Source organism: Poecilia reticulata, chromosome 8, assembly GCF_904066995.2.
Source record: "Poecilia reticulata chromosome 8, P_reticulata-male-v2, whole genome shotgun sequence".
NCBI classification, from domain to species: domain Eukaryota; kingdom Metazoa; phylum Chordata; class Actinopteri; order Cyprinodontiformes; family Poeciliidae; genus Poecilia; species Poecilia reticulata.
In genome coordinates this window covers 21,885,242-21,905,373 of record NC_088837.1, presented here as the reverse complement: position 1 = coordinate 21,905,373, position 20,132 = coordinate 21,885,242, and the positions used below count along the sequence as shown (strand labels likewise).

General features: G+C 38.9%; 1 protein-coding gene and 1 long non-coding RNA gene across 4 annotated transcripts in view; both read left to right on the top strand.

Annotated features, from left to right (window-relative positions):
- asic2 (acid-sensing (proton-gated) ion channel 2) overlaps positions 1 to 20,132 on the top strand; it is a 397,850-nt gene that overhangs the window by 230,712 nt on the left and 147,006 nt on the right. The window lies entirely within an intron of this gene.
- On the top strand, positions 1,631 to 4,782 carry LOC103469380 (uncharacterized). Of its 2 annotated transcripts, XR_534337.2 has the most exons (3): positions 1,631 to 1,884; positions 2,511 to 2,660; positions 4,227 to 4,782. It is a non-coding gene; the product is annotated as an uncharacterized LOC103469380 (long non-coding RNA). The 2 variants fall into 2 exon arrangements; XR_014088714.1 differs by having other exon boundaries at positions 1,631 to 2,660.

The window sequence follows — 20,132 nt, the reverse complement described above, 5'->3', positions numbered from 1 at the left end:
AGAAGGGAAATACCTAAAACATGCAGGACAGGAGGGCGGTGAGGACCAGGGTTGAGAAACACTGATTTAGGTGATAGAAGTTTTATTAGTTATGAATAACAGTATTTAATTTTGAATGAAATTGCTCTACATACACCAGCTTGTGTAAGTGAGCAGGGCGACAAAAGCTGCTATAGACTGCTGGTACAGCACATTTAATTGTTGGAAATTGTGTCACTGAGAGACTTAAAAGTCTGGCAACACTCCTGTATTTATCTTGAAATATAACTGGGAAATTAGCTGACTTATTTCTTAGTGTGTACAGTAAGCAACAGTCTTAAAATATTGATGTGCACGACATACAGCTGCCTACAGAGGGCTGCATCACAGCAACAATCAGACTTTAAAACAATAAATTTAACTCTAACCCTTATTATCTTACGGATGACTATATAAAATATGCCTTATATAGAGTGTAAATAACATAGAAATCACTGTATGTGTACAGTAGAAAAAGATTCATAGCCAAGTACTTTGCAGAACCTAGCTGACATTTATAGGTCCCTTGATGGAAATCATAGTTCAGACCAGAAAGTGATAACTAAAGAACAGTTTAATTTCTTGTTCCCTGAACAGAAATAACAGAATATTATTCTCTTATCTTGATGATTGAATCTATGTCCTTGCATGCTTATTTGACTGGAAGCTTTTCTCAAAGCACTGCTGTTAAAATTGCCTGTTTCACAAACCATAGTTGGACTGCAGCACATCTTATCTCGGTTGCATCTGGCATGCTGCTCCGTGATTGTTTGCCAGAAATGTGGATTGTGAGTCAGAAGGTTTTAGAGGATATAAATCATCATGGGACGTTTGGAAAAAGCTCTGATGCCCTCATGATTGGTGGGTTTGCTGGACAAAAACTTTTCTTCTTAAGCTGAAATATTTGCTAAATTTATCACCTTGGAACTTTTTGCTACACTTCTGAGTTTATCTGCAATAATGCATCTTGTTCCTCTTGTTCCCACTCTGTGGTGCAAACCAGGCTTTAAAACTAAATGTACCAACAAATGGAATGTTTTTTGAGAATAAATGTATCTGTTACCCTGCTGTAGGTCAAAAGAACAAACATGAAATAAGATTTTTTTTTTTTTTAAAAAGGAAAACACTAGGCATGTTTTTATTGAAGATTAGCATCATAATTGTTGTTTATTCCTTTTTATTTCGTGCCTGACATTTTAATGAAGGCTTTGCATTTTAAATTTTTCCCCATGAGGTTTTTTTTAATGAGTTATTAAAAAAGCAATGTATTTGTAAACAAAGCATAGATTAGTCTTCTAGACATTTAGACATCACTGTACACACAATCCTAAGTTTACCTGAGCAAAATTTACCTGAGTGATCAGATCACACATCCTCAAACACACTCAAGATGCACTGTGTGCAGTTTTGGTAATCCGTATGCAGTTCACCCAAATATGCATAGAATCACCCACCGACTTTATGCAACTCTGTTCAATCAACAACATTTCTTTGAATTTTTAATTTATGTTTGTCCCAAACCCCCAATGACTTGGGACAAACATAAATTAAGACATTTAAAATTACTATCTGTCTCTTACTTATGTAACGATTATTGGGGCCTGCCATAGGAGAGCATTGAAATGCATGGAAGGCACCTATTATTCTACACCTCAAAATAACCTTTCAACAATAATGCGGCTCGTATTGCTGCATGTACCCTCACACAGCAATATATTTCAAAATGTACAGCTTGATCCCGTGAGGGATGCTATTACTGTTGGCATTTCGAGTAAGTAGCGAAAAACTAGCCAAATTCAAATCAAAACAAATTCTAACTGATACTGTTTTGTGTCAGTTGGACTCAAAACAGAGAGAGGATTTAGGGTGCGTTCACACTGCAGCCTGAAGTGACTCAATTCCGATTTTTTGGCAATTCCGATTTTTTTGCCAGGGCCGTTCACACTGCCAGTAAATGCGACCTGTATGTGTTCTGCAGTCTGAACGGGCAAACGACCTGAAAGTGTCCTGCATGCGCAGTAGAGGGCGCAATAGCGTCAGCGTTTTAAGTGTTCTGCCTACCGCCATAAAAAGAAGAAGTGCTCAGTGTTTGCGGAAGTAAACATGGAGACTAACGGTGGAGTTTAGCTTATATATTTGAAGTTGTTGTCCAGTCAGAGCAGCAAATTAACAACTTAATCCTCATATAGTTCATCATGGTTGTTGTTTTTCTTCCCGCTTGCCCGTATCAGGACGCAGAATAGTGAGATTTGTTGAGAATCAGTGACGTTCAGTTCGGATGAATGCGGCCCAAACGTTAGGTCGCATTTGAATCGGATACGTATCGGATATGGGTCACATTCGAAAAAGAATCCGACCTGGGCTGTTCACACTGCCATGAAAAGATCAGATACAGGTCGCATTACGTCAAAAAAATCGGAATTGGGTCACTTCAGGCTGCAGTGTAAACGCAGCCTTTGTCTCCCCCTCGGTGTCTCACTCACACATGACAGTTTTCAGAGAGGATTCATTACCACAGTGATATAACACTGAGGAGAGCAAAGATGTAGAGAACTACAGAGATGGCGGAGCAGAATAGAACTGAAGTGACGCCACTTTGACAGAAAACTTAACACGGACAAGATGGCAGAAGAGCAAAGGAAGTAAGTTCCACAGGACTCATGAAACTTGAAGCTCCTAGACAGACAATATCTTTGGGCTGTCAAAATAAGTATCACATATTAGTTTTTTGAACAATAATATTTGTTGTTAATCTGTTGCTAAGAGATGGGCGTGTTTTCTGGTAACCAAGTGCCACGAAGTAAACATCAGATTTTTACTTTTGCAAAATTTACCAACTAATTTTTTTGTGTCCAAGCAGATAAGCAGTATTTCAAAAGAGCTTATGTTTTATTTCCAATAATAGTCCTTGTTATTAATTTGGTGTTAAGAGATGAGCGTATTTTTTTCTTGTAACGAACTGCCACAAAGTATAAATCTAATTTTTACTTTTGTGTTAAATGTTTGTTTTATGTTTATCACCAATGACCAACAAAAAAGTAAATAACCATTTTCACTTTTCTGCAAAATTCACTAACTGCACAATTCTTAAGTAGCACAAGATAAGTAGTACTTTAAAAGAGCAGAGGAAATCTTATGTATGTTGAACAATAACAACATTTGTTGTTAATCTGTTGCTAAGAGACGAGGGTGTTTTCTGGTAACCAAGTGCCTCAAAGTAAACATCTGATTTTTAATTGGATATGTCTAAGCAGATAAGCAGTATTTCAAAAGAGCATAATATTACTTGTTATTAATTTAAGAGTTGAGCGTTTTTTTCTGGTAACGAACTGCCATGAAGTAAACATTTGATTTTTGCTTTTGCTTTTTACCAACTGTAAATTTCTTCCTGTAAAACTAAAGCTATTTATTTAGCTATTTTTTTTATTTATTAGCCACGTTTAGCACACCGAGTGCAGGAAGACAATGTAAGACAATATGCTAGTTATACCTCACATGCTGCTGGCAGCATTCAGACTAACATTAGCTTTTTGGCTAATGTTAGCTTGTACCCTAATTTTAAAATACTGAATGGAGTAAGTCCATGTTAGTTAACATGCTTGTGAATCTCCACATGCCATTGAGTACATTGTAGCTTACTTTAGCACTAATACTAATTATTAGCATCAGAACGTTAGGTTCCAACAGACCGGCACACTTTGGCAGGCCCCGTTTAAATTTCTTCAGACGTTTTCTAGTTGGTTATTAGAAGCCTTTCAGTTCAACAGCCATGCAATATTCAGAGACAGCAAGTCTCTTTGCTTTGCAGTTGATTTCTGTATAGAGTTTGACTTTTAAGCTTTGATCTTAAAGATTAGGTCGAATGGTGAACAGTCTATTGGCTATTTTCAGTAATTTGGCTATTTTCAGTAATTTTGCACAGCTTCATCTGTGCTACATTTTCTTCTTTGAAGCTCTGCTAAACTGCACCAAATGCAGGCGCATGCATTTTCTCCCCTGGCCTTAAGATTTTGATCAGGAATGCATCAGGAGGCTGCAGGGTTAAGTGGATTTCTCTTTTGTTTCTGGAGATAACTGATCCTGCTACTGACTCTGCATTCTGAAATGGTCCATTCAAAGCAACGTCCGGTCACATTTATGCAGCTCATTTTGCTATAAACCAATGTTGTCCAAAGTCAGTCCTAAACGGCAATATTCTGCATTTTCAGTCATTCCCTTGGTTTAACACACCTGATACAAATGACGGCCCATTCTGTGACGACGTCTGGCACGCTGAGGAGACAAGTGGACCATTTGAATCAGCTGTGTTGGAGCAGAGACTCATCTAAAACTGGCAGGACATCGGCCCTCGAGAATGGAGTGTGACACACATGCCCAAGACTAAAAACAGATCCCTGATCTGATGCAGATACAGTCCAGCATTTGAATTCTCCACTTTTTCTTCCACACTGCTCACAAATGACTAAGACTAATTTCAGCCAAGCTGATATTTGAACAATGGCGTAATTTAAGGGACAGAATGTGTCTATAATGTTACCGAAACATCAGCAGATCTGCTGATTACTGTGCTGAAAGCTCACGGTGACCTGGATACATGTTTTTTCTTTTTAAGTAAATGCGTAACTGATTTTGCTCCTGTGGACAGATCATAATGCCAGAAATGATTAGTTGGGTTTATTGGGCATCTTTGTCTTATTTTGATATTCTGCCATCTTTGCATCTGTATTAATGATACTTCTAAATAAAACTTTTTCTCACTCAAAATTTACATTGCAATTTATTAGTGACAGTTATGTATTAAAAACACATCATTTGTTTGCGCTACTCTACTGGTAAATGGTTTGAAACAGTGGAGTACATTAAAATAATACATTTCTTTGAGTTTTTAAAACCACTACATTGAACTTGCATTACTTTCAGCTGTTTTGCTAGCGTATAATTTCACAGAATGGACTGCAAACAGTGCAGAATTTAAAGGTTACTGCACTACAGGAACAAAAGGACCATGAGGGGAAAAACTGAAGCCATAAAAGCAAGAAAGATTTTATTTATTTATTTTTTTGATACTTGGCTTTTGTCACAAACAGTATAGGTTTTAGAGGCTGTTTTTGTGCTCATTTTGTTGATAAGTTCGAAGAGGACCCCTTAGGGTTCAAACAAACACACCCACATGAAAGTTCTGCAAGTCTCTTAGCAGGAAGCTGGCAGAGCTCAGGAGACAAACTTACAGCTCGAGTTAAATTTCTCTGTCACACACAATAGCTCTGTGCGCGGGTTCGTTCATTCAGTTTTCCCATCATAATTAATGTATTTTTGCTGTGGAACAGAATGAACATGAAAAATGAAGAGTCAGTTTGGCTGCATTTAAGTGAAACTTTTCGCCCTTTCCCTACAACGTGCTCCACTTCCATGAGACAGAAGTTAAATTGTTTGACTTGAGGCAGCAGTTCCTTCGTCATTTCATCTCATGTCGTCCCATTCGCTGTGCTTTTCCCATGTTTCTCATCTGCCTGTCATGACATGGAAGTGGACCCCCTACCTGCACTCATTTTGTTCAGCGGTAACAGCTTGTCTGGATGAGGAGTTCATTAAACAAAACCTTTCGTTTCTCCCCCTGCTACGTGTTCAGGATCAGTAGTGTACGGTTTTTATACAGAGTCGGCCTCCAGGCTACTTATTGATCCTGTTGCATGTTTGATCAGTTAGCATCAGCTGTAGCCAAGTGTGTGCTGTAAACAAAAGTGTGGATTAAATGATTACATTGATCAATTCTGCTGACAGTTATCAAGTTTCAGCTGTAGTTTAGTCTGAATTGTTGTGGGTAAAATGTTGATCAGTGTTTTTGTTTTCTTCACTTAGAAAGAAAACAAGCTTTAAAGTATTTAATCGGCTACAACTGTTTAACATTTGAGACAGACTTTCTTCGACTTGTCGTATGACTGAAACGATTTGCTTTCCAGTCACGGAATGAAATCCACAGAAAGATGGGACTGCAATAAAACAGTTTGAGGGTCAAGCTATGCTTGTCTCTCGGTTTCAGAAAGCCTATTTATTGGAGAAACAAGCATCTATTTACATTTTCTACCTCAGACTCAAGGCTTCAGGGGCCCCTACAATTTCTGAGAATCATTTCACCGAATAGCGGTGTGTTGATCTCGGACTAATGTTGTATGTCTTTCTTTTTGTGCAAAAGATCAGACTTGGGAGCAACCTGTCTGTTAACCCAGTGCTGGCAACAGTAAAAACAACCAGATAACATCCACCTTCTCCTGGTGTTTACAACTTCAGGATCAAATGTAGTGAACTGTGCAAAAATCTATTTATTGTGCCAAATTTATTTGTTATGACTGTTTTAAGAATTATGCATTTAGGGACATTGCTTAATTGGTTTTGTTTTAGCGGTGCGTCACATTATAAGGAACATAGAAGAGACGCTACAGAAGAGGCTGGAGGTACGTTATGTATCCACTAGATCACATGTGTCAAACTCGAGGCCCGCGGGCCACATGTGGCCTGCCATGTCATTCTATGTGGCCCGCCCAGCGTTTTATAGACCCATGATTGACTTAAAATAGGTTTTGAGCACGAATTGACTACAAACTACATCTCCCATAATGCATTCCGATTGTTATTAACCAACATTACGGCTTCTCGCCACTAGAGCGCAGCAGAGTCACCTCAAGCTGCTTATTGATTTTATTAGCGAATAAAACAGACATCGACAAACTAACATCAAAATGTCCAAGAAAAGAAAAATCGACTTACAAGTAAGACTGTGAATGAAGATGTGTGTGAGTTGGTGTCAGGGCGGCAGGTGGCGCTAGACTTTTTTTGTTATCCGTTATCTTGACCGACAACATAAAAAAAAATCGGTGATGGACTATTTTTATCCGTGAAATTACAATCATATTAACATCGGCTATTTAGCCGCATTTTATGCGGTTTAGTTAAAATTCACCGTGAATCCAGATCCCATCACAAATTAAGCAGATAAATGCATCTACATTTTTCTCCGTAGTGACAAAAACCACTGACTGTGGCCCCAATAACTTTTAATAAATTAAATTAAGCGACTTCACTTAAATTAGCATCACTTCACACACTGGGGTCTGAACGCACTTCTTCCTGGTTCAAATCTGCAGAAAAATCTGCGCTATCAGTCAATTGGATCTGTCTGATCCAAACAGACCAACTGAACTCTGAGTGTTTTACCCTGTGCGCGGTCCGGTGTGCGCTTTTACCAGGATTTTTTTAGTTTTAATTTTTTTGCGTGTTTTCGCTTCTCCGAAACGGAGAGATGTTACTTCAGCAGCGCTCCTCCAGAACGCCACTCCCCTGGGTAACGTGCACCAAGAAGGCTCCATTTGTTAAATCCGCTGGATGAGTTACTTCCAGCAGTTTTTAATCCTTCGCAGCGGCGTAGCCGCGTCCGCAGTGGTTGAGCAGCGGCGGACTGCACATGTTAGAGTCTAATTAACTTTTGCGTCGTCATTTATTTCCTCAAGATAAACTGCCGGCTCCTCAAATGGATTAACACAACGTTGTATTCTCTTTAGTTTTCTCTGGTCTGTAATGGAGACTTGAGTTTAACGCGCCATTTCAACCAAAGGTTTTGAATGCGCTTCCTAACCAGACGCTCCAAAGCCTCCTGTCCATATCTCTTCAACACGCTGTCAGCTCCCGGTCAGAAAGACGCATTTAGTTCAGAGTCCATGAGATGATATTCAGGAAGGATTTTTTTTTATTAATTGATTTCAGTTGCCTCTGAGACTAAATATTTGCCTAAAGTCTATAATATTACACCCCTATCATTATTTATTTATACTAGGGTTGCCCACGTCTAGTTTTCCAGAGCTACCATCTGCAACTTTAGATGCGTTCCTTCTCTAACACACCTGGATCATTAACTCATTATAAGCCTCTACAGAACTGAGTTGCTGCTGATGAGGGAAGTCAACCTTTTGTCTGGGGTGTTTTAGCAGGGATGCAGGTAAAAGTTGCAGTCTGGAGGACTGGACCTGGGCACTCCTGATTTGTACTGTCAATGTGGCCCGTTGAGGGAGGTCAATATGCTGAAGTGGCCCTCGGTGAAATTGAGTTTGACATCCCTGCACTAGATGGAGATGCACTAAAGAGAATGTCAACAAAACAGTCCGACTCCGGTCGGCGAGGAGAGCCTTCCGCGACTGGGCCGGGGCGTGGCCAGACGATGGTCACCCTTCTCCGTTCGCGTACAGCATGTTGGTGGAGAACGTGGTGCTAAATGACCTGCAGACGACCTGATTATAGACAGTCGGTAGGTAGATAGGTCAGTCAAACTTTATTAACAAACCAGCGTTCTGACAACTATCCCAGCATGCACCGCGCGCTTCTTCTTCTACGGGGGAAAATGAAGTCGGCGGCTGCTTACCGTAGTTGCTAGACCTGTTGTGGCTCAATATAGGTCCATATATAAGGCGCACCAGATTATAAGGCGCACTGTCAGCTTCTGAGGAAATTGAAGGTTTTTAGGTGCCTTATAGTGCCGAAAATACGGTACTAAGGGTTAAGGGTTAGTACCAAAACCTTCTGACCAGAATCCCCTTTCAGTGAAATCTACAGTTTTCATGGATTCTTTAGAACGTGACGGGCTGCACAGCCTTAAACCTGCTGAAATTTCCAATTTTCTAATTTGTTGCTTTTAGTATTATCACTCTAAATTACCACTGAAGAAAACATAACATTTGTTTCATTTTCCGCATATTCTTAGAGTATAATTTAATAAACCCCAGAGTTGTCTATAAATTAGCTTAACATATATTCCACTAGCTAATGACCTCTTAGTAGTATATATATATATATATATATATATATATATACACACACACACACACAACAGTAAAAACAGTTGAAGTAAAACTGTTGAAGCATGATGGCTGAATGTTCTGAAGCAGTTTCAGTTAAAGTAGGCAGACGATGAGCTGTAATTTAATCTCTCAATCAATATTCCCCTTGCACAGACAGCATAATCAGAAATCAGACTAACAAGCTGATTATGATTGGTACCCTGCTGTTACAGTAAATGTGCTACATGTCGCTAAGACTGTGCTGGAATATTGTTGTCGACTAGGAGTTTTTTTTTTTAAAAATAGTCGTAAATAATCATATCACTTTATTTCTCCTTGGATAAATTGCAGGTCCAGGTATCTTGCAATATTACTAAATATTTTTTTTCCCCCATATTAGAAATGTATCTGGTATTTATGAACTTTAGCCCTCTTTCTATTGTTTTTTGTGGCTTTCCTCAAGTTTGTTTTTTTTCCCAGTATGCATTTCACCACTGAATTTGTTAAGCCCTCTGCAGCCTGCGGGGCTTTCTGACAGCTTGAGCAACACATTTCACTGCAGCGCAGGAAATAAATTTCTGATGAGTGACAATTAGTCGAAATGTGTCTCCTGCACTGACGTCTGAAGCACACAGTGGCCTGAATAATCTGTGAAGCAGGCTAAGAATAGTCCCAATCACCGATAATGAGTAGCCCAGACTGTCTGGAATGGACCGTCATTATGACCGTGTTCAACAAGGCTGTGTATTGTTCTAAATAATGTCGGCTGCAAACATTAGTGGGAAACACCCAAATTGTGTTTCCATAAGTCATGGGTGGGTTTGCGTTGCCCTTTATTAGGAGTAAGTGCTGATAATGTTTAAAAGTTTACTGCTAATTCCTGAAGTTCTTCTAAATTGTTTGGAAATGCTACATGAAATTAAAACAAAATGTAGGCAGGAAAGCATTTTATTTGCAACATGTATTATGTTTTATTATCCAGATCAAAAAGTTATGTGACCATTTTATGTTATTTGTGGTTAATAGGTTAATAGGAAAGAAGGCTAATCGATCCTGATGAACAGCTTTAGAATGTAAATATGCAGCTTTGCATGGCAGGGGTTATGAAGAGTGACGACCATTAGTGACAAATTAATTTGTTGTTGGTGTGAAATAAGTGATGAACTAGGCAGATGGTCAAATATGCTGATAACAGTATCAAGATGTAACGTGCTTGTGGTACTATAAAGGTTGCCTTTTCATGTTTCAGTAGAGAAACACCAGGAACATCAAGACACGTGGATGTTTTATTGTTTTTTTAAAGTGTAAGAAGGAGAGCAAAGGCTAAATAAATGCTACACGTTCAATAAGCAAATATCAATAAAATAGGCATACACTTTACACATTTGTTGAATAATTCACTGTTTTTCCACTGTGGCTTGCAGGCCTGTAAACTGGTACTCTGGGGATGCAGCCTCTGATGATGAAACTGAAGTGGCAGCGCAGAGTGAAACACTATATGCTTTTAATCTAACACGATTCCGCTGGCTTCTGCTTGCCACCTGAAATTTCATCAAAGCTCTGGGACATCATTTTCCCACATAAAATGAGCAGCACACAGGATCATATTTTTATATTGTGTGTCTTTTTGGTTGCACTGGAAAAATCCACAGATAGGAAGTCAGGAAAAAAAGAAAATGATTTCTCACTTCAGTTTCACATTTGCTTAAATCCTTATTGTTACATTTTCTCATGCATATATTTTCTGAATATTGCATGTGGAGACTAGAAATGTGTTGTTTATCTTGGTCTGTCAAAAATGTGTTCAAATGTGGACATTTTTTTCCATAATGTAGTTCAGCTGAGCTAACAACAGAAGCAGTAGGGAGGCATCCTTGTCCGCATGATCCAATCGTAAGGCATTTTAAGGACTCTACACTCTCAATACTCTTATTTTGGCTTTTCATTGACGTGGAGGCACATGTAGCATGTCTACATCCCAACCTCAAGTATAAACACAGGATGTAAAATGTTTACTAAATGTTTTCTATTGAACTTTGTTCCATATTCCAAAATGGTTCAGGTGCTGAGTCGGGGCTGATGCCAGAGCCAGTTGGTTGATTCAGTGACAGAGTGATTTGGTTTTTGAAAACTTTGAAATCAGCTTGGAGAGTCACAGCGTTGCATCAGCAAAAGCTTCTCAACCAGTAAATGTTTAATCTTTCCTCAGTTTTATTCAGAGTTTGAATGGAAGATGAAGCAGCTTCATTACAGAAGATTTATTATTCATAGCTGTATCTCTGCAAACATTTGAGCTAATTTAAACATCTTAATTATGCTGTTTTAAATAACAGGGAATGAGGCGATCTGTTTGGATTAGCATCGTCCCAAAGCAGGAGTTTAACCGTAATATTTTTAACACCATCTGCTGATATCAAAAGACATTGTTTAAAAATTAGGTCAGAAATCGGGTTCAAGGTTTCAGAGCTACTTTATTTGACTTGAGTTCTTCACCATGTCATCAAAATAAGCAGAAGGCATAAGCAGGTATAAAGTCAATTCTGAGATGACTTTTGACTAAAGTTGAAGCTCAGCTTTTTGTTTTGAATTTAGCAGCTCAGTAAAGCTGAGCTGTATATATGTAGGGAACATGGTGCACTCAGCTCATTTCTCTTCCCACTAATGTTGTTGTCACTCATCTCTTTGCATTATCCAGGGTTTACCCTGAGCCACCTCTGTGAGACGTGTCTGAATTTTGATAAAGGACTGCAGCGTCTACAAAAATGTTAATCTTTATTTATACTAATGAGCCACAGCTCACTGCAGCTTTTTTATCTTGTCACCCCGCTGTTTCCTTTAAAGACATATCTCCACTCACACTGTCTATTAATTTCCAACAGGGTCAGGACGTCTGTGTCAGAGCCAACCACCTTATCTGAGGTTTATGATCAAGTATGTCCCCAGGCTCTGTAACAAGTGCCGTATCAAGGAGATTTTATGAGCTCCATGTGTTGGTGCGGCCCAGATACAGACAGCCTTTGTGATATAAAATTATTGTACTGCTTTAACCTGCATTCCTTTGTCTGACCCTGCACAGAATTACCTCAGCCTGTAAACTGTGTGCTAGTCGCAGCCAACACATGTAGGGAAGAAAGTAAGAGGATGTCAGTCGATTCAATCATTTTGTAGTTTGATTCGTGGGGATGTTGTTTGACCACTTGCTGATTTTCTTTTTAACCTCAGTTACTTTGTGTTTCTCTGTATCAACACAAGTATTTGATCAGTATTAACTGACTTCCACTCACACAAAAGCTTTTCTCAGTATAAATCAAATGGAAGAGACATGCTACATGTGCCTCCAGGTCAATTTGCTGATTCACTCCACCGTTCTGTTCCTATATGTTACCATTTCATCTCAGCCTACAAATGTTTTCATCCACAACAAATGCTAAATTATAACATAGCATAAGATTTAAAGACCAGGATCCTCCTAAAGTACATTCTTCAGTGTTTTGCAGTATGTATTAATATTTCTGTTTCTGCTTATATCTGTGTAATCTGGTTATATGATTAATCAAAATGGTTTTCATTTTTATAAAGTCCTACATATTTGATTTTGGAGGTCATATTTTTCAACACCACAGAGCTTTCTGCACATGAAAAGAAGTCTGCTGTAATGTCTGGAAATTACACCATGAGGACTTCATAAGGCTGTGGCAGCTTTCCTCACAACGATGCACTGAATATTTTAGATAGATTTCTGTAAAAATACAGTTGCTGATGCTCTGGAATAGAAAAAGCTGCTTCTGTGACCCGCAGCAGGTCCTGCATCATAACCGGCCCCACCGTAGCTAGAACCCCTGCTCAACCTGAGCAGGAAGTGTTGTCACTATACTTTTCAAAATGGCATTTGCTGAGTAAGTTTAGGATCTCACATGTTTTCCAGGAGCTTTTACTGTCGGTATACTGTATCAAGGACTCTGACTCAGTGCTGTTAATGGAAAGCGCAGTCACGTGTTTTCCTAGGAATTATTCTCTCATTCATACAATAATAAAACTGTCATTCAGGGGTACTTGTTTTGTCCACTTTTGCTTAAAAGACCAGCCATAGAGTGACGCATCTCTTTTGGAGAGTTCTTTTGAGGTAAATGTGCTTTTTTAAATGGAGGCCACCAAATTAAAAAAAAAACATTCTCTGAAGTCTTTTCAGGTTGCCTTCCTGGAAAATATAATGCAATCTATCAGTTTTCCCCAAGTCAGTTGAATATTCAGCTTTCAATGCTCTCTGTCTCCCCCCTAAATGCAGATTGAGCAATCTCGGCAACAAATGGATCAGTTGGACTCATGTTTTATGTATGTCATAGATTTTGTGTTCAGTCCTTTGACCTTTCCTCTGCATTCACTGAGCGGTTTGCAGTTGTTTTCTAGTGAAAAACCTCCACATCTATTAGACGTGAATTAACCATGACACGCAGAGGAGGAATGTTGTTGACTTTGGTGACCTCTTCATCTCAGTGAATATAAAGAATGTGCTAGAACTGAATAATGCTTTCTCCTTTTGAGTTGCTGTTCTTTTTGTGTATGTTTTTTTTTAGCAAATTGCATATTAGTTTGCTTCAATGGCATTCTGACGGACAAGCTGTGTTAAGTTTTTTTTTGTGTGTGTGTGAAATGACCTGGTTGACAAAAATCTGAAGCTAAGATTTCTGAACAAATATGTGGAACTTGAAGCTGGATTGCTCATCTGAAAAAGACTTGAGGCTGAAGGATACACTAGGTTTGTAAGTATTTAGCATTTGAAGTATTATTATGTAACAGCTGTCAACTGAATTTTACACCAGATTTTAAACAAAGCTTGGTGTGATGAGGTCTGGCAAACTGGTGTCCGCATTGCAAAACCTGCTGGAGATACTTCAGTCTGACCTGAAGCAGCATTCCAGTTGTTGTTGCTCTTTTTCTGTTGTAAATGACTAAAAATGTATTCTACTCTAGTGCTTTTTTGTCAAATCTTTTCATTTTTTCCCCTCGTATGGTTACTTTAGCTAAGGCATTGTTCTGTATCTGAGATTCAGGTAGTTTTAAAAGTTAATGTGTTTTTCTAACAGCGGCTTTATGACTCACAGCCTAAATGCCATTTTTTCCCATCGCCCCTCGTCCTTGATCCTACATTTCTAAGGGTTAAAGTTCCCTAAGTACCTTTATGGAATATGTATTAGGGAAACATCCTTTTAGCTCTTAGAAAGAGACTTTTCAGGGACATATACTTACAAATAAAATGGTAGGAAATTCACCTTCTCTGGCAAATGTGAAGTATTTCTCATATTTTGAAGGAAATGTTTCACTGCAACGTGTAGTTTTAAAAGGTCCAAAATGTAAAGAAATCATGGTTTTGGTGTAATGTGAAAGATCTTGACCTTTTGTCTAACTGGGTTCAACACCAATGAGTTGCCATACTTACAAGAAAAACAACAAAAAACGACTGTTTCCGCTGGGTTAGTAGAAACATTGATTAATTTGGTAAAGACTGCTTCATTAAATTAGACTTTAATGGGACCTATTTTGCAAAAAGTCCTTTTTGCACGTTTTTGCACTTCCACTTGGAACTCAACTGATTCTAGAAACATCCAGCCAGAAAATGGCTGGCAATACATTTGTGTTTTTTGGTATCTAGAAAACAAGCCATTTTAAGAAGTCACAATTATTAAGTAACAATCAGTAGTCACTGCCCTTTAACCGTCCACCCCCAAATGGAGCTGGTCAACAGGTTTTACTGCATCATGCCCTGTACAATGGCTGCTGGAAAAGACAAGGTATTTTTATGTAAGGTTGCAGCCATTTTGATGCACATCCATTTATACACATCAAACATTGAGTTGGGGGGCATGGCCAGCAGCTTATGGCCCTAAAAAGTCTCATTCTGAAAGAAGCTCAAAATAGGCAGAACTGAGCAGGTGAAATGTCATTATCTAAAAATGATATTGTTAATAAATGTCTTGAATATGTTTTGTATAGCCTTTGGATGAGTGGTTCTTAACCTGGGTTCGATCGAACCCCAGGGGTTCGGTGAGTCGGTCTCAGGGCTTCGGCGGAGCCTCTGCCGCGGAGATAAAGACACACTTGTGTAAAGTCGTGATGACGCCCCGCTTTGCCATCACTTGCTCCAGAGGATCGCGTTACATTGCTTAGCCAGAGCTGCGGAGGAGCACTGATTGAAGGAGTTCCACTCAGCATGGATTTGAGCTTGTGTCTTTCAGCAAAACTCACAGTTTTTACCAATTTTTTTTACTAAATCTGGTCCTTAGTCGCATCTTTTCGGGGTTGCTACTGCCTCTAGTGGCGTGGGGGTGGTAACACAGCTAATATAATTGCATTACTAAATCAAAATACCGCAAAGTATTCTGTGTGTCGCCTGGGGGGGGAATGAGAAGGGTTCGGTGAATGCGCATATGAAACTGGGGGGTTCGGTACCCCAAAAAAGGTTAAGAACCACTGCTTTAGGTATCTCCTAACTTCCCCTTCCTCTCACGTTTTCAGTGGGACCTGGATCAGGGGGACATGCAGGATTTTAGTCTCCTTAAAGGAGTCATTTACCAACTGGGTGTTGTGAGCTGCAGCATTTGTCCTGCTGAAAGACCCAGTCATCAACACACAGACCAACCTCAGTCAAGAGGGATCCCTGCTGCAAACATCTTCTCCCAAACAGCTGCAGCTCATCAGTCCTGCACAACCCGACTCCCCTTTATTCTACTAAAGGAAAATGCAGTCAGATCACGATGGAATCTGCTCTCAGTGTCTCATAGATAAACCGTCTCCTCTGGGACTTTCTTTCCATTCCACTAACAATGGAAGCCACCAGGACTGTTGGGATCCGTTTCTTTTTCTTGTCTTTCATCTTTTGGTGTCCTCTGTTAATGTTCCCCTTGCACAGTCCAGACAGACAACTTTGAAGACATTTATTTGTTCTTTAACCATTTTTCTCTCAGATGCCCAGCATCCATAAGGGCCTATATTTGGGTCAAACATCTGCCTTTGTCTTCATATGATAGTCCATCAGCTCACCTTGCTCCTGGAGATAATTTTTTACTTTTAATGTGCCATAATCCTTAGGGTATTTAAAGCATTTTTCATAAAGCATCTTACTGTGTCCAACCTGGTCCATTTTAAGAGACCTTGCTCTTATGCCTCAACAGTCCGAGTGCCTCTTCCTCAGGGTCAAAACAATACTAGTAAAAATAATAAAACAGACTCTGTTGTTGTTTGCACTGGGAGCTTCTGTTTGTCAAATGCAATGAAAACAAGTCAAAACATTTTTTTTCCTGCTTGTTTTCAGATGAGAGGTTGCACAGGCAACAAATGTTTCTGTGCCAGTGACGACAGAACACTGATGAACAAGAACAACCCATGAATGAATCATTCCAAGCTGCATCACATTTTACTTTAGAATTTAATGCTCATCCACAATGGTTGCCTGTGTTATAAGAGGAACATTTCCAGATGTAAATTTCAATCCAAGACCCTGATTATCAATTATTAAAGAAAGTTCTGTGCTGCAAATAGGAATGATAAATCTCTAACAGATGTGTATTTCCCTTGCCTATGTAGATCTTGATATAAGACTGTAAATTTGGCACATATGTAGCACCGGTAAAAGTAAAGACAGATCCTACGAACCTCCAAATAAAATGCAAATTTGAAAATCTGTTCTTGTCATTTTGAGCCAGAGGAATAGCGTGGACTCATCTTTAATTCATGGGAGCACTTACACAGCTGTGCCAGGGCAATCTTCATCTTGCACCCTGCTAAAAGCAGAATCCCATAAGGGTCAACATTTCCTTGGGGTAACAGCTGGACATAAGCCTGCCAATGCATGTACTTCTCAGCACTCTCCAGAAGTTTGAGGGAATAAAACGTTTATCAGCACATGAACCTTGAGATTAGAAGGCTAAATCATTCCTCCTTAAGAATAATGAAAAGCTAATTTAACTTCTATACCAGTGGTTCTTAACCTGGGTTCGATCGAACCCCAGGGGTTCGATGAGTCGGTCTCAGGGGTTCGGCGGAGCCTCTGCCGCGGAGGTAAAGACACACTTGTGTAAAGTCGTAATGACGCGCCCCACTTTGCCATCACTTGCTGCAGAGGATCACGTTACATTGCTTAGCCAATCAGAGCTGTGGAGGAGCCCTGATTGAAGGAGCTCCACTCTCAGCATGAATTTGAACTTGTGTCTTTATTTACTTCAGCAAAACTCACCGTTTTTGCCAAATTCTGTAGCTTTCGGTGTACTTCTAAATCTGCTCTTTAGTTGAATCTTTTCGGGGTTGGTACTGCCTCTAGTGGCGTGGGGGTGGTAACACAACTAATATAATTACATTCCTAAATCAGAATACCTCAAAGTCTTTATTATTTATTATTAATTTTTCATTATCTTAAGAATGTAGAGCTAATTAAATGATCTAAACAAGATCTTAAAGTGGTTCCAGTTTCTCTCGATGGCCAACCTGTTGAAACTGTGGCAAATTTTAAATACCTTGGGTCGTTCCTGGACAGTCAGCTCAACTTTCCTGAAAACACTGACTATATTTTGAAGAACTGTTCTCAGAAACTCTACCTTTTAAGAAGACTTAATTTGGGGGAAAAAAATATATTTTATTTATCACTACAGAAGGGTTCAGTGAATGCGCATATGAAACTGGTGGGTTCAGTACCTCAAAAAAGATTAAGAACCACTGCTCTATACACCATAGTTATTTTCAGTTTGCAAAAACAATCAATTTACTTCCTTAATTCTAGAGTTAAAATGTTGACCTGTTCTTTCTGTTTCTGTTATCAGGCTAAATTATTATCAAAGACTGCAGATCTGTTGAAGGCAGTTGAGGTAATGTCGTTGAAAGCGTAAAATCGTCTCCACCTACAGCTGCACTACTGCTGCCGCTCCTGCTGCGTACTGTAATTCAGAAAGTTTGCTTTGCCGCTACTTCCTGCTGTTTCATAAGCTACAGCATGACTAGGGAAAGGAGGTTATTTCTTTGCTTAGATTTGGCACAAGTGTGGCAAACTCACACTGTAGAAGGAAAGAAATGCAAAGCAAAACCTGACATTTAAATTTCATTCATTTTTTTAAAACAATTATACAAATTCTGACAAGTAATAGTTTCTAAATGAAATTAATTTATACCTTTAGCTGTGACACTCATTCTGTTATATAAAGAGTTGATTTCCTTTAGAGCATTTTTCACCAGCAGTTTCATAATTTAAAGATAGATGCGTAATGCCTCTAGTTGGTGTTCTAAAGAAAGGAAAAAATGCTGATAAAACAAAAGAAGTCACAGCTGGGGATTCTTTTGCCTACTTTCTTATTTTATCTTTTTCAGCGGCTATTGTTTGAAAAGCCTTTTCTCTCTGTTGGCACTTTAGAGTTTTAAATTCAACCACATTCTTTTGTTCGCTTTTGCTGATGTGGGAATGAGCAATAATACCAGTTTATCTAAGCTGTTCATATTTTTGATGACTGTTGGTCTTTGGTCTTTTAGGACCAGGAGTCTCAGTTTGGCAGACTGTGCAGAAACTAACAGAATCATTCATGTTCTGGTGAACAACTTTCTCTATTATATAAGTACATGTTTATGGTTTTATAGTTATTATTCTATATATTCACTGTTTCTTTTACATGTTTTGCAGAACCAAAAGATTCTGATTATTGGCTCTGTTTTCATCAGTTCTGAAGTTGTATGAGAAAAAAAGCACATATTTTATTCATCCCCAGTTCATTCGTCAAAAACCCCCCAAAACAACACATTTTGTTTTAGAAGTTCCCTATTTAGTTACCCCAATAAACTTGCATCATTATTTTTTTTTATCAAATCCAGACTTTTATTCCCATCCAGATTTAAAGTAAAATTTCTAATGGATTGACTGACTCAGGTTAAGACGCTACTTGACGCAATAAAATCTGTGACGTTTAGGTGCAGTGGCGGGTTGACATATGGTCACCTAATGTCACACACATGTCTTTTGTTTTTCTTTTTTGCTGCTGGGATGGTTCTTCACATTGAATTCACCCCTGTGATACATTAAATTGACCATAATGAAGAAAGGCACAGCAGATTGTTGCAAGGTCTACAAAACACAAAGAAAGAAGTTGTACTAGTTTTCAACCAGTCTGGGCTTTATTGTGGTTTCTATAGAGAAGCTTCTCCCCAGTGAAAAACGCATAAAAGCTTCTTTTGAAAACCAGTGATTGAAGCAAGTTAAAAGGTTTTCTTGTTTGATGAAACTAAGGTACAATTGAGGAAACCAGGCCCTGTTGATCTGTCCAGCATCACCCCAGCCAATGTGTGTTCTTGGTTTTTATTTGTACATTGAAAAATACTGGGGGAAAGCAATAGAAAATATCACTCATTTGGGAAACTTCAATAACATTTTGTAATTTTTTTAGGTTTACATGAGAGATTATCATGGTTTTGACCTTTGGTGTCTACTTTTGTGATCAGAAGTAACGTAGCATTAAATCCAGAGTTTCCCTGTATACTCTGCACATCTGGTCAGTTACTATAAAATTCACACCATTACCTGAAAAGTACAGAAAAGCTGTCAAGTGGTTTACCATTGTTATGTGTTAACAGGATTCCCATAGCTAGTCCTGAGCATTCCCTCTTCTTCCACCCCAGCCTTGCTTGCTGTGATCTCTGAATGCAGCTGTTCTTCCACCATAAATCCCCTGCCTGAACTAGTTTATTCTTTCTTTTATCATGCTGAGAAAAGTGTAAACAATCAATATCCTACAAGTAGCAGAGGAGGGGAAAAAAAGTTGAGAAAGTTTATAGCACCTTTACTTCAGAATATATGTTATTTTTGATGACATATTGATGTTTTTTTTTACTATTATTATTCCTTAGGAATTACCCCAACACATAATGATGATGTTTTACACATCATTATAATGACCATTTGTATATTTCCCATAGTAGGTCTGCGATACACTGCTTCTCAGCACGTAGAGTCCTGAAGGTTATACACAGCACATCTGACTAATGGTCCGGCTCTCTCTACATGCCCATGCTAATCACTTCTCTGATTGATTGTGCTGCTCCGTAGCACTAATGGCATCATTAGCTGGAACTGTTGTGGCAGGCTCGGCTCTGAGCTCTCTATTCCCTCGCCGAGATTTTCTTTATCCTTTCCTTTATAATTTGGAACATAGATTGGGACCGGCTCATTTTCATTCTAATCGAATTTGATTCTCAGCAAAATGAAACACAAACTATGCAACAGCAGAGGCTTTTCATTAGCCACACCTTTTTCTGTTGGCC